The sequence below is a fragment of the Rhinatrema bivittatum genome, chromosome 6 (assembly GCF_901001135.1).
Source record: "Rhinatrema bivittatum chromosome 6, aRhiBiv1.1, whole genome shotgun sequence".
NCBI lineage: Eukaryota > Metazoa > Chordata > Amphibia > Gymnophiona > Rhinatrematidae > Rhinatrema > Rhinatrema bivittatum.
In genome coordinates, this window is record NC_042620.1 from 283,076,504 (window position 1) to 283,090,161 (window position 13,658).

Consider the following 13,658-nt stretch of genomic DNA (forward strand, 5'->3'; position numbering starts at 1 on the left):
ACAGAATAACATCCAACCATTAAAAACTCATAAAAATTATTAAAAATTGTCCAAATATCAATAAAATATTTCAAAACAGCAGACACATCACATAATACCCAATAATTAAAATGTCAGTCAATCAAGAAAAATAAACTTAAAAAGCTGCCTTTACTTACCCTCTCCAGCAACTCTCCTACTCCTTTCCCTTGCAGGCCAATAGCACTCACCAGAAGCAGCAGTGGCTGCTGAAGCTCTGTCCTCACAGTCCTCTTCCTTAGGGCCCACAACCAGTCACAACCATTCTCTGTCTCACACAGACCAGTAACTTCCCTAACTAGTATCTCTTCCTCACACACACACACCAGTCACCTCCCTGACCAGTCTCTGTCTCACACACACACACACACACACCCCAGTCACCTCCCTGACCAGTCTCTCTCAATCACACACATGCTCTGTCACTTACATACTCTGTCACTTATAACCACACACACACACACTGCCACTCATGCACCCATTGTACCACACACACACACAAGCTCTCACTCATGCACCCAGGCACCCATTCTATCACACACACACACAAATCTGCCACTCATGCACCCAGGCATGCATTCTAACACACACACACATACAAAGCTGCCACTCACGCACCCAGGCACCCATTCTAACACACACACACACGCTCTCACTCATGCACCCAGGCACCCATTCTAACACACACACACACACACACACAAGCTCTCACTCATGCACCCAGGCACCCATTCTACCACACACACACAAGTTCTCCCTCATGCACCCAGGCACCCATTCTACCACACACACACACAAGCTCTCACTCATGCACCCATTCTACCACACACACACGCTCTCACTCATGCACCCAGGCACCCATTCTACCACACACACACACGCTCTTACTCATGCACCCAGGGACCCATTCTACCACACACACACAAGATCTCACCCAGGCACCCATTCTACCACACACACACTCACACACAAATCTGCCACTCATGCACCCAGGCATGCATTCTAACACACACACACACACAAAGCTGCCACTCACGCACCCAGGCACCCATTCTAACACACACACACACAAAGCTCCCACCCAGGCACCCATTCTACCACACACACACGTCTCACTCATGCACCCAGGCACCCATTCTACCACACACACACACACAAGTTCTCCCTCATGCACCCAGGCACCCATTCTACCACACACACACACACACACAAGCTCTCACTCATGCACCCAGGCACCCATTCTACCACACATACACAAGCTCACATGGAGCCTCTTCTCATTGTTTGGCCCAATAAGCCTGGCCTCCGCTTCTCAGCCGCCTCTGGCCTGACCTCCGGCGGTGTGCAACGTCTTTCCAGCCGCCTCCCGTGGTACGCAGGGTCTCTCCGCTCTTCGGCCCCGCTAGCCTGGCCTCCGGCGGTGGTGCACAGGTCTCTCCACTCTTCAGCCGCCAGCAGTGGTGCACGTCTCTCCATTCTTCGGCTCCGCCAGTGGTGGCGCACAGATCTCTCTACTCTTCGGCCCTGCCGGCCTAGCCTCCAGCAGTGGCGCGCAGCGTCTCTCCATTCTTCAGCCCCGCCCCTAGGGAGAAGGGAAGCACAAGCGGGGCAGTGGAACACTGGGAGCCGCGACACACCTGCCGGTGCTTGGCGACACACTGGGGCGTCCGTGACACACCAGTTGAGAACCGCTGACCTAGATAAGATTTTAGGCAGTCTTGGGGAGGAGCCAGGCGTTGTGATACATGTGGGAAGGAGATTCTGAAAGCCAAATTTAGGCTCTTAGGTAGAAAGCTGAAATCCAGAATCTCCAGGGTAGCATTATCTGAAATGCTCCCTGTTCCATGTGCAGGTCCCCAGAGGCAGGGAAAGCTCCGGAGTCTCAATGTGTGGATGAGACGATGGTTCAAGGAAGAGGAATTCAGTTTTGTATGGAACTGGGACTCCTTTTGCTGATGCTAACCTTTAAAAAGGAAATAGAGCAGCTTTCAAGCTAAACAAAGGGGAAAGTCGACAGTCACTCAGCAGTTCGTGGTTCGGAAGGAGGAATCTTCGAAGGAGATTAATGAAGCAGGAGAGTTAGGGCAGCCCAACAGAGAGGTTCCAATAAAATCAAAAGAAGACCATGTGCCTATAAGTAAAGAATCACCTTAACTAAGATTCCAAATTATCCCTATCAACTAAAAAGCAAGGTGCTAAAACAAACAAACAAAAAAAAACACACTTTGAAATGTCTGTATGCCAGTGCCAGAAGTGTAAGAAGTAAGATGGGAGAGTTAAGAGTGTAGAGCAGTGAATGATGAGAAAGGCTTGACATCTCAGAGACATGGAAGGAGGATAACCATGGCATAGAGTCCAAAAGGATAAGGATCCTGCACGAGACTAAAGGGTGAATTTTAAAAGGGCTGCACGGGCATTCATGTGAGCATGGTTCCCGGCACGCACACATGGATGTGCCAATTTTATAACATGCGCAAGTCGCCACGTGAATGTTATAAAGTCCGATGTGCGCCCGATTTTATATCGCATGCACATGTGTGCCTGGGTTTCCACTCACATGCGCAAGGGGGATATTTTGTTAAAAAGTGCACGGCGACACATTTGGGCCTTCCCCAATTCCCTCCCAGTCCGCTCCAATTGACTGGGAGGGAACTTCCCTAACCCCCTTCCTATCCTTCCTCCCCGATCCCTAGACCCCACCTTCCTTCCCGAAATTTTGTTTTGGAACATTCCTGCTCAATGGAGCAGCAGTAAGTTCTGCTTGCCGGCTGGCTGCCAGCGCGAGCTTCACCAGGACAGGGCGTAATGGCCGGGCTGTTTTGAAAATGTGCTCGGCGAGCACTCAGCCCAGCCACGTGCGTATCTCCGGTATTTGCATGCGCCGGAGATTTAAAATTCCCCCGTAAATGCACAATAGAATCTTTATGGGTAGAAATTCTATGTATGTTTGGGAAGAGTATAGCGATAGTATACTACCGTCCATCTGGCCAAAATGATGCAACAGACAATGAAATGTTAAGAAAAATTAGGGAAACTAACCAAATTGGTAGTACAGTAATAAAGGGAGATTTCAATTACCCCAGTATTGCTAGGGTAAACATATCAGGAGGACACGTTAGAGAATTAAAGTTCCTGGATGGAATAAATGACAGCTTTATGTTGTAATTGGTTCAGGAACCAATGAGAGAGGGAACTATTTTAGATTTCTTAGTGACGTGCAGGATTTGGTGAGAGAGGTAACAGTGGTGGGGCCGCTTGGCAATAGTGATCATAACAATCAAATTTGAATTAATGACTCAAAGGGGACAATGTCAATCCACAGCACTAAACTTTCAAAAGGGAACCTTTGATAAAATGAGAAAAATAGTTAAAAAAAAAAAAAAAAAAAAGAAAGGTGCACTAAAAAGGTTAAGAGTGTACAACAGGTGTGGACACTGTTAAAAGATACTATCTTAGAAGCGCAGTCCAGATGTATTCTACAAATTTAAAAAAGTGGAAGGAAGACCAAATGATTGCCAATATGATTAAATATTAAGATGATAAAGGCTATTTTAGCCAAAAGCAGTGGATTATTAATTGCGCTCAAAAGCGTTTTAAAATTAAAATATATTGAATTAATGATGAATCAGGTACACAAAATGCTACCGCTCTCCAACACTAACTGGCTTATATGTTTACGTTATATTTCCCCTGATTTTGTGACATACATTTTCACCAGTTACAGAAACTTTAATAGCTGCAAAAATAAAACTGAATCCCTTGGTGCTAAGTGATTTTAAGATTCACATAATTAAAGTGCCATTACCTAACACCTGTTATCAATATTGGCTTTAGGACTGGAAAAAATTATTCATGAATCTACACACAAAGGAGGGGACACACAATTTAGTGTTTCTAAGTGAAGCTTTTAGATCACAAGGCATCCCCAATGTACAAATTGATAAAATATCATGGTCCGACCTAGAATGATTTTTTTCGACTGCCTTGTCCAATAAGCAAAAAAGCTGTGATAAGGGAATATAATTTATGGCATATATTTTATGATCAATTGAAAGAACTTGTGCTACCCAGCTTAGCTAGCCCAAAGTACTGTGACCGATTTAGTGACTATATGGCAAAACACATTACCTACTGCCACGGACCAATTTGCACCTTTAAAAAGTCATATTACGACGCACTCAGCTTGCTCCCTGGTACAACGAAGAGTCTAGACAAATGAAACAAACTGAGAAAAGCAGAGAGAAAATGGCAAAAACATCTGACATCTTTAGATAGTGATTTTTACCTCACATGCTTCAAAAACTATAGAGCAACAACTGAGAAAGCAAAAAAAAAAAAAAAAAAAAAAAGTATTACAAAATATAATACAATCTGCTGGCAACTCAACCAAACAGTTATATAATATTGTATGCCATCTTACACAAAATTACAATCCTCTCCTATTGATAATAAGTAGAGAAACCTTTGCAATGATTTTTATCCCCCAAAATACAAAAAATTAGTGATACATTTTCCTTGGACACACAGACCCTTCCTGTAGAAGAAAGTATTCATCTAGGGGATAAATCTGAGTACATCTCCAAAACAGAAAATTTAAATCATTCAGAATTTAAATAATTCCTCGTGTCCTGAACCCCTGTAGTACAGTAATTTTTAAAGCTCTACATAATGATTTTGCAACTTTCTTTACAAGTTTAGTAAATGCCTCTTTAGAAGACTGCATTGTTCCAGAATTTTTAAAAAGACTACAGTCACTCCAATCATAAAAAATTCAAAATTGGATATACTCGACATAATTAACTATTGTCTCATCTTGTCTCTTTCATGTGAGTCAAAAATAGTTGAGAAATCAGTTCTGAAGCAGTTACAACACTTTCTGGATGATATTGACATTTTCAATCCTTGTCAATTTGGCTTTCACCTAAACATAATACCAAGACGCCATGATGGATATGTTTATGCATGGTTTTGATATATCCAGCGACTATGTCTTAGTTCTGGACATCTCAGCAATGTTCAATACTTATTAACTTTCAAGTATTACTGTCGCCTCTTAGATGTATTGCGATTTCCAACTCGTGCTATACTGGTTTGCATCCTTATCAAATCGGACATATCAATAGAAAGTGGGCAATCAAACTTCTGATTGGTACCCAATATTGACTGGTGGCCCTCAAGGATCAGCCTCATTGGCCCTTCTATTCAATATCTATCTTCGACCAATCTGTAGCCTACTCACTGCTCTGGGAGCAGGCTACAGACTGTATGCAGATAATCAGGTCGATCCAGTAAGGCCGCGGTAAAAAAACAGTGAGGTAGTGTCAGGCGCACCCTTCCTCCCCGCACGCACAGTTCTCTTCACTAACTCCCCGATACTCTCCTCTAATCGCATGCAAATGCATGCCGCGGCTGTGAAGCGTTAGGGAAGGGTTATGCCCGCGCAACCCATTTTACTGTATAGGCGCTGTAACAGCGCCTATACAGTAACCTGGGTGCGCTGGTACCTGTCATTTCAAATGACATTTGAAATGACAGGCACCAGGAAGTGTAAAAAAGTTTAAAAAGTGTAAAAAACAAAAAACCTGTGTGTTATATAAAAAAATAAAACAATTTTAAATACCTGTCGGAGGGCCGTGGGTCCCGGTGGGCGGCGGGCAGCCATCAGCGGCATCCGGTAGTCCCTTCTCCCTTCCTCCCTCCCTCCCCTGCCTGGATGAGCGCCAAAATCGCACGGGCGGGTCGGCAGCGGGGGGGGGGGCGGCAGCAGGATCCGGGAGCGGTGGGTGGGCGGCAGCAGGGTCCGGGGGGGGCAGCGGCAGCGGGGTCCGGGGGTGGCAGCGAGATCCGGGGAGCCAGCAGCGGCAGCATGTTCGATCGGGTAGGCAGCTAGGTGGCAAAGTAAAGATGGCCGCCTGCACGGGGAAAATCGTGCAATTGGCCGCTGAAGACGTGACATCACACCCCGTGACGCCAAACGTCGTGACGTCACGTCTTCAGCGGCCAATTGCACGATTTTCCCGTGCAGGCGGCCATCTTTACTTTGCCACCTAGCTGCCTACCCGATCGAACATGCTGCCGCTGCTGGCTCCCCGGATCTCGCTGCCACCCCGGACCCCGCTGCCGCTGCCCCCCCGGACCCCGCTGCCCCCCCCCCCGCCGGCCCCCCCCCCCCCCCCCCGCTGCCGACCCGCCCGTGCGATTTTGGCGCTCATCCAGGCAGGGGAGGGAGGGAGGAAGGGAGAAGGGACTACCAGATGCCGCTGATGGCTGCCCGCCGCCCACCGGGACCCACGGCCCTCCGACAGGTATTTAAAATTGTTTTATTTTTTTATATAACACACAGGTTTTTTGTTTTTTACACTTTTTAAACTTACCATAGCAGGCCCGAGCCTTGCTACTTTTTCGTTTGTTTTTTTTTGCCCTGGTCCCGTCCGGTCTCCTGCAGCCCCGTCCGGACCGGACGGGGCTGCAGGAGACCGGACGGGACCAGGGCGGGTAAGCAATGTTTTTACCCTACACTACACTACACTAACTCCTACTAGGGGGAGGCGGTAAACTAGCACGTTAAGGCCGCGGCAGAACAGCGGGTTACGGAGGAGATAATATCAGCGCCCGTTACAGTATCGCAGGGGAATAGCTAATTCCTTCATTATACAGCTTTTTTCGTTCATTTACATGCCGGGTGTGGAAAGGGTTATGCGTCTGTTTTCAGAAGCGATACGGACGCGTGAAACTGGAGACTGTATCGCCGAATTGCCTTGCGCGCCCGAATTGTGCGCTACGAGCACGTTACAGACGGGCAATCCTCGAGCGGACGATACTGGATCGACCTGAATGTTAGGCAAAACCATGGAGTTTATATGAAATTGTTTACATAAAATTCTCAAGAATGGATGTATACAAACAAGCTAGCATTAAATATTGGAAAAATGAAGAAAATAGTTCTAGGCAGAGCTTCTATTGACAATTATCCTATTTTTAAATTTAAATTGTAACCTAGCAATTGCAGAGGCGTCATTAGAAGCACCAGGCCCGGAGCATGGTAGCCTCCTACCATGATCCTGGACAGCAACTTTAAATAAAGTTATGGAGCAGAGGGTGGCAGGGGAGAGAAGGGAAAGGGTTAAGGTGGGCACTGGGGGCAGGAATCGTGCCTGTGCAATGGCAATTTTTACATCTAAGGGGAAGTTGGAGCAATGGTGGGGGAGGGGGAGGAAGTTATCCCAGCAAACAAAAATGTATTTTTTAACAATAAATGGCCTGTTTTGGGGGGGGGGGGGGGGGGGGGGGTTGGCACATTCGGCCCCATAGGGCCTTTGCAACTCGGGTGGGAGTGGGGTGGGGGACAGGCCGCGATTTGGGTATTTTTTTTAATGGGAACCTAACAACCAGATAGATTAATTTTTTAATCTGTCTGGTTAAGTATAAAGTTATATGGCCCCACGAGGCCATATAACGTTAGACCTGCTTCCAAGCAAATTGACCCACAAGCTGCGGCTGCTTCTGATAACCTGTTGGTACATTCTGTGAACACTTGGAAAAAAAAAGAATAACATGGCCATGATTTCAGGGGAAAAAAAAAAAGAGTCTACCCTAACCAGTCTCCAGCAGAATCATAGTAATATCAGGGATCTGTTTCCCGGCAACAGCTGATGCTCTGTGCAGTAATGCACCCATGCGCCTCTGTCAAGTAAATTGTCCTTAGAATGTCAAACTTTACTTGACACTAAGACACTTGATAGCAAAAAATACCAGGGAGAGAGAAATAGCAGCAGACTCTCCCTCTCTCAGAAAAAAAAGAAAGGAAGCAGCAGCCTCTGCCTCCGACAGCAAGGCTCAGCTTGCATTTATCCTTCATGAAAGGTGCAAGATGACGACAAAACTTGTTTGGATAAGAAGTGTTCTTCTGCATCTGTTCAAGATTGTAGAGTGACTTAGCTTGAACAGAGTAGAAAGGAACATTGGGCCTACTAAATGGGACAACTGGGTCCTTATCTGCTGTCACCTAATTTGTTTCTGAGTTAGAAGCAGGCCCTCACTCACACAGAAAAACTCAAGACTAGAGCAACAGCCCCTGCATCTTATTACCATTCCGACAGGAGGATGTGAGCATTCTCCTGCCTTAGGCCCTTTTCAGCAAGACCCTTGACCTGCACTGTGCAGAAAGCAACTGTGAAGAGTCAATAGTCCAAGACAGCGATAGGTGGTGCAATATCCTGAACCAGAAGGAACTGAAATGCAGCAAACTGAATGCAGCAACTGAAATGCAGCAAATTCTTTTCTGTGCAAACACAAATAAAAATAATAATGTGTAAATAAACATAATAAAACAATAAAGGAATTCCCTATAGTCTCCTGGACTCTGCACTCTTCCAATCTCCATACTGTAACATTACAGGGACATAATGAGACTCCTTTAGTGTTATAGTGTGGTGGGACAGGCAGCAGGGCTCTAGAGTTTATAGGGACACAGGGAGACTCTTCTAATTTTCTGAGCAGCTCTGTTCCCTCTCATCTCTCTATTGTAATACTAGAGGAGCTCCCCTCTCCCCTGTGTCTCTCCTGGATCCTGCTCTTCTCTGACTGTTATGCAGTAAGAATTGGAACTATCTCATTTTGTGCCTTTTTTTGATTTTAGTCCTTCAAAAAGGAAACTTTAATGTCCCTGAACTCCAAGCTATGAAATTCACTGTGGACTCTGGACGAACCAGCATAATTGAAGTGCTGGTTTCTCTCATTCATCTATTCATGGTCCTGTGCTGGTCATCTAGTAACCATTAATAACTAAGGCACCATAATCACGTGTATGTGTTTAACAGAAGATGTGATTATGGTATCTCAGTTCAGAAAACAGTTCCACAAGGAAATGACAGCAGTCATGGAGAAACATATGTTGGCTAAGATTCTAGGCCAGTGATCATTTTTCAAGCAGGGGTCACTTTGGCAAAAAAAACCTTTGCATGAGATCCAAGATAGTCGCTGGAAAAAGCAGCCTGCAGACTGGGGAAGGAGAATCTCCCTCCAATGAAGCAGCTGGCCAAAGTGGGGGTGGGGGGGGGGGGGAAGGGATGATGATATAGTTGATCCTGCTGCTCAGGACATCTCAGCAATGTTCAATACTTATTAACTTTCAAGTATTACTGTTGCCCCCCAATACGTTCCCCGCAATCCCATCCTCAACCTCCACCCAATTCTCCCATCAGTCAGCCTTCACCACCTTCTCCCCACCCCATCCTCACCAAGCAGCGTCTTCCCAGTTAATCAGAGAAATACAGAAACATGACGGCAGAAAAAGACCATATGGTCCATTTGGTCTGCCCATAAATCTAATTAAATTAGCATTATAATTCTCATCACTTCCTTAGAGATCCCTTGTATTTATCCCTTGCTTTCTTGAATTCAGATACTGTTTTTGTCCCCGTCATTTCCACTGGGAGGCTGTTCCACACATCCACCACCCTCTATGTAAAGAATATTTCCTAAGATTTCTCCTGAGTCTACCCCCTTTCATCATCTCATTACCCCCTTGTTCTAGAACCTCTTTTCCATTGAAAAAGGTTCACCTCTTGTAATGGAAACCTTTGAGATATCTGAATGTCTCTATCATATCTCCCCTATCTCGTCTTCCTCTAGAGCAGGGGTCGGGAACCCATGGCTCCCGAGCCAGATATGGCTCTTTTGAGGGCTGCATCTGGCTCGCAGACAAGTGTCGCCATACTTCGCGGTTCCCCGCTGACCCAGCTGCTCCCCGGTCCTCCGCCGCCCGGGCTTAAAATGCTGTCAGCCCGGGCGGAACGCGGCAGGACAGCTGGAGTCAGCGGGCACCGGCGTGCTCTCTTCTCCTCCCCCCCCCCCCCCCGCGGCCCGGAAGAGGAAGTGGAGAGCATCGGGTGCCTGCGCGGGAAGAAGAGACCACACCAGCGGTGCTCTCTTCTTCCCGCGGCCCGGAAGAGGAAAGTGGAGAGCATCGGGTGCCTGCGCGGGAAGACCCGCGCAGGCACGCTAGGTCCGACGGGAAGAAGACTGCAGCGCGGCTCGGAGGAAAATGAAAATCTTCAAACCGCGGCCGATGGGACTCCGCCTTCGCCTCCGCGAGGGCTGAAAATGAAGGAGGTTAGCGTTGGGAGGAGGCTGCTGCTGCCGCGAGTTCCCGGGGGGGAGGGGGAAGGGGGAGAGAGAGAGAGTGAATGAGCGAGCAAGCATGTGTGTTTGAGATCCTGTGTGTGTGAGTGAGAGATTGCATGTATGTGAAAGAGAGTATGTCTGTGATTGAGATCCTGCCTGTGAGAGAGAGAGCATGAATGTAAGTTTACCATTGGGAACCTGTATGTGTAAGTTTGTAATTGAAAACCTGTTTGTTTGAAAGAGTATGTGTGTATGATTGAGATCCTTTGTGTGTGAGAGAGATCATGTGTATGTATGATTAAGAGCCTGTGTGTATAAGTAAGAGAGAGATCATGTGTGTCTGTGTCTGATGACAGCTGGTTTAGGTGATGGAGCATGTGAGTATGTGATTGAGAGCCTGTGTTTAAATGAGAGAGAGAGACCATGTGTGTCTGTGTGATTGAGAGCTGATTTAGATGAGGGAGCATGTGAGTATGTGATTGAGAGCCTGTGTTTAAATGAGAGAGAGAGACCATGTGTGTCTGTGTGTGATTGAGAGCTGATTTAGGTGAGGGAGCATGTGAGTATGTGATTGAGAGCCTGTGTGTAAATGAGAGAAAGAGAGGACATGTTTGTAAGCATGTGAATGAGAGTCTGTGTGTGAGAGAAAAAGACAGCATGTATTTTATGTGATTGAAAGCCTGTGTGTGTGTGTGTAAGCGTGAAAAGATAGACAGCATGTGTGTAAATGTGTAATTAAGAGCCTATATAAGTGAGAGAGAAAAAACATTTGTATATGTGAGTGACTGAGAGCATGTGTGTATAGGTGTGTCATTGAGAGCCAGTGTGAGAGAGAGCGCTGGTATGTGACTGAGAGAGGAGAAAGTTCCAAGCAACCACCCCCACCTCCTGCTAATTCAGAACAATCTCAGGACACCTGGATATCAAACGTTCCCAGGTATGCAGAGCAAAAAAATTTTGTATCCTTATTATTTTCATTACTGGATCTTTGTGTCTGCTATTTTGAAATATTTTGTTGGTATCTGGAAATGTTTTATATGAGTTTTAATTATTGGATATTCCACTCATCAGCTGTTTCGAAATATGTTCTTTTTGTTAGTACAGTTTTACTGCTGATGATTTTATATTTCTTGATTTGTTTTATAAGGATGTGTGATGTTTCTTTTTTCCTTTGTTACACTGCATACAGAGACTCTGGCTTGTTGCAGTTTCCAATTCAGTTTTTTGTCTGCATGCTTCTTGTTATGCGTTTTGGTCTCTTTATTCTATGTTAGGTGAGGGACAGCACGTGATTCAGGTGAGGTTTTCTGCTGGCGTGTAGTTTCTGTGTAGGACTCTATAGCAGCCTGACTTGGTCCGTTTTCCTAATAGGAGATGTATTGGTGTCTTAAGGCCTGGTGTAATATTTTCAGAGACTTATTGTACTTTAAAAGTGTGATCTTACATAAAATGCACACATTTACTTGTATTTAGTTTTAAACATATTGTATGGCTCTCATGGAATTACATTTTAAAATATGTGGCGTTTATGGCTCTCTCAGCCAAAAAGGTTCCTGACCCCTGCTCTAGAGTATACATGTTTAGATCTTTAAGTCTATCCCCATATGCTTTACGACGAAGACCACTGACCATTTTAGTAGCCACCCTCTGGACTGACTCCATCCTGTTTATATCCTTTTGAAAGTGCGGTCTCCAGAATTGTACACAGTATTCCAAGTACGGTCTCATCAAGGACCTATACAGGGACAATATCACCTCCTTTTTCTGCTGAACATTCCTCTCCCTACACTGTTGCCATCAGCAAGCCTCCAGAAAAAGCGGGAGGACTGTGTAATTAGGGAATCAAACTTAGGGCCAATGAGAGCCGACACAAGCTCCCAGGCTTTACAATAAAGAAAACTGCTCTGGAGCCCCTTATGGTGCTGTGGGACACTGGGACCAACTACAAGCTTGTATAAATGTGAGATTCTGTCCGTGTCAATATTAGTCATGTCTTAGCTCCCTTTGCAGCAGCTGGTGTAGAAGCTAAATTTTCCGAATGTTGGTTTTCCGAACCTGCTGACAGCCATGGGTTAGGAAAATTGACGCTGGTAAATGGCCGCTGGTAAAACTGAGCATCCATTTTCCTAACCTGACTATCCGGCACATTTTTTATTTTTTTAACTTTTTTGGTTCTTCAGACTTGGTATCGCTAGGATTTTAAGTCGGAGAATATACAGAAAATGTTGAGATTACTTACCTGATAATCTCGTTTTCCTTAGTGTAGACAGATGGACTCAGAACAAATGGGTATAGTGTGCTCGTGCTAGCAGTTGGAGACGGATCTGACGTCAGCACGGGTACATATACCCCCACAGGAAGTGAAGCTCTTCAGTAATCTTCCTTGCAAAAGCTGTTATGGATATATGTGTACTGACGCTCAATGAAATAGTGAAAACAGGATTCCCCTGACCGATTGATAGTAGCTGGAGACCGCCAGCATTCCCAACCGGAAGGCGTCGACCCCTGGTAGAGTGGACGCACTCATGTAAGAAGTGATAAGGCTTACCTTGAATCGGTGAAACCAATGTATACAGGCAGCTGGGTGGGATTCTGAGTCCATCTGTCTACACTAAGGAAAACGAGATAATCAGGTAAGTAATCTCAACATTTCCTGTCGTGTAGCCAGATGGACTCAGAACAAATGGGATGTACAAAAGCTTTACTCCCGGACTGGGCGGGAGGCTGCCTGAGGACCGTGTAAAACTGCCCTTGTGAATTCTGTGTCCTCCCTGGCCCGGACATCCAGACGGTAGAACCTGGAGAAGGTGTGGAGGGAGGACCACGTCGCCGCTTTACATATTTCTGCAGGCGACAGCATCCTAGATTCCGCCCAAGATGCTGCTTGAGCTCTGGTAGAATGAGCCTTGACTTGTAGAGGCGGTGACTTCCCGGCCTCCACGTAGGCCGCTCTGATGACTTCTTTAATCCAGCGGGCGATGGTGGGCCGAGAGGCCGCTTCTCCTTGTTTCTTCCCGCTGTGAAGGATGAACAGATGGTCAGTCTTTCGAACTGTTTCTGTCATTTCCAGATATCTGGGCAGCAATCTGCCAATGTCGAGATGGCGTAGCAAACGCCCTTCTTCTGATTTCTTCAGGCCTGCCGTAGTTGGCAAGGATATGGTCTGGTTGAGGTGAAATCGTGAGACTACCTTAGGCAAGAAGGATGGAACTGTGTGAAGATGGATAGCCTCAGGAGTGAGTCTGAGAAAAGGATCCCGGCAAGACAGTGCTTGTAGCTCCGAGATGCGGCGTGCTGAACATACAGCCAGCAAGAACACCATCTTCAAAGTGAGAGAACGTAAAGACAGGCCCCGAAGGGGTCGGAAGGTGGATCCCGCGAGGAAATCCAAAACTAAATTGAGGTTCCACAAAGGCACTGGCCACTTCAGTGGTGGACGAATGTGCTTGACTCCTTTCAGGAAGTGAGAAACATCTGGATGCTTGGCAATGGTCTTGCCATCCCTCCTGGGAACA

The 13,658-nt window shown here is 46.2% G+C and overlaps 1 protein-coding gene across 1 annotated transcript in view; it reads right to left on the reverse strand.

Annotated features, from left to right (window-relative positions):
* Positions 1–13,658, reverse strand: part of AR (androgen receptor) — a 475,175-nt gene that overhangs the window by 317,181 nt on the left and 144,336 nt on the right. The window lies entirely within an intron of this gene.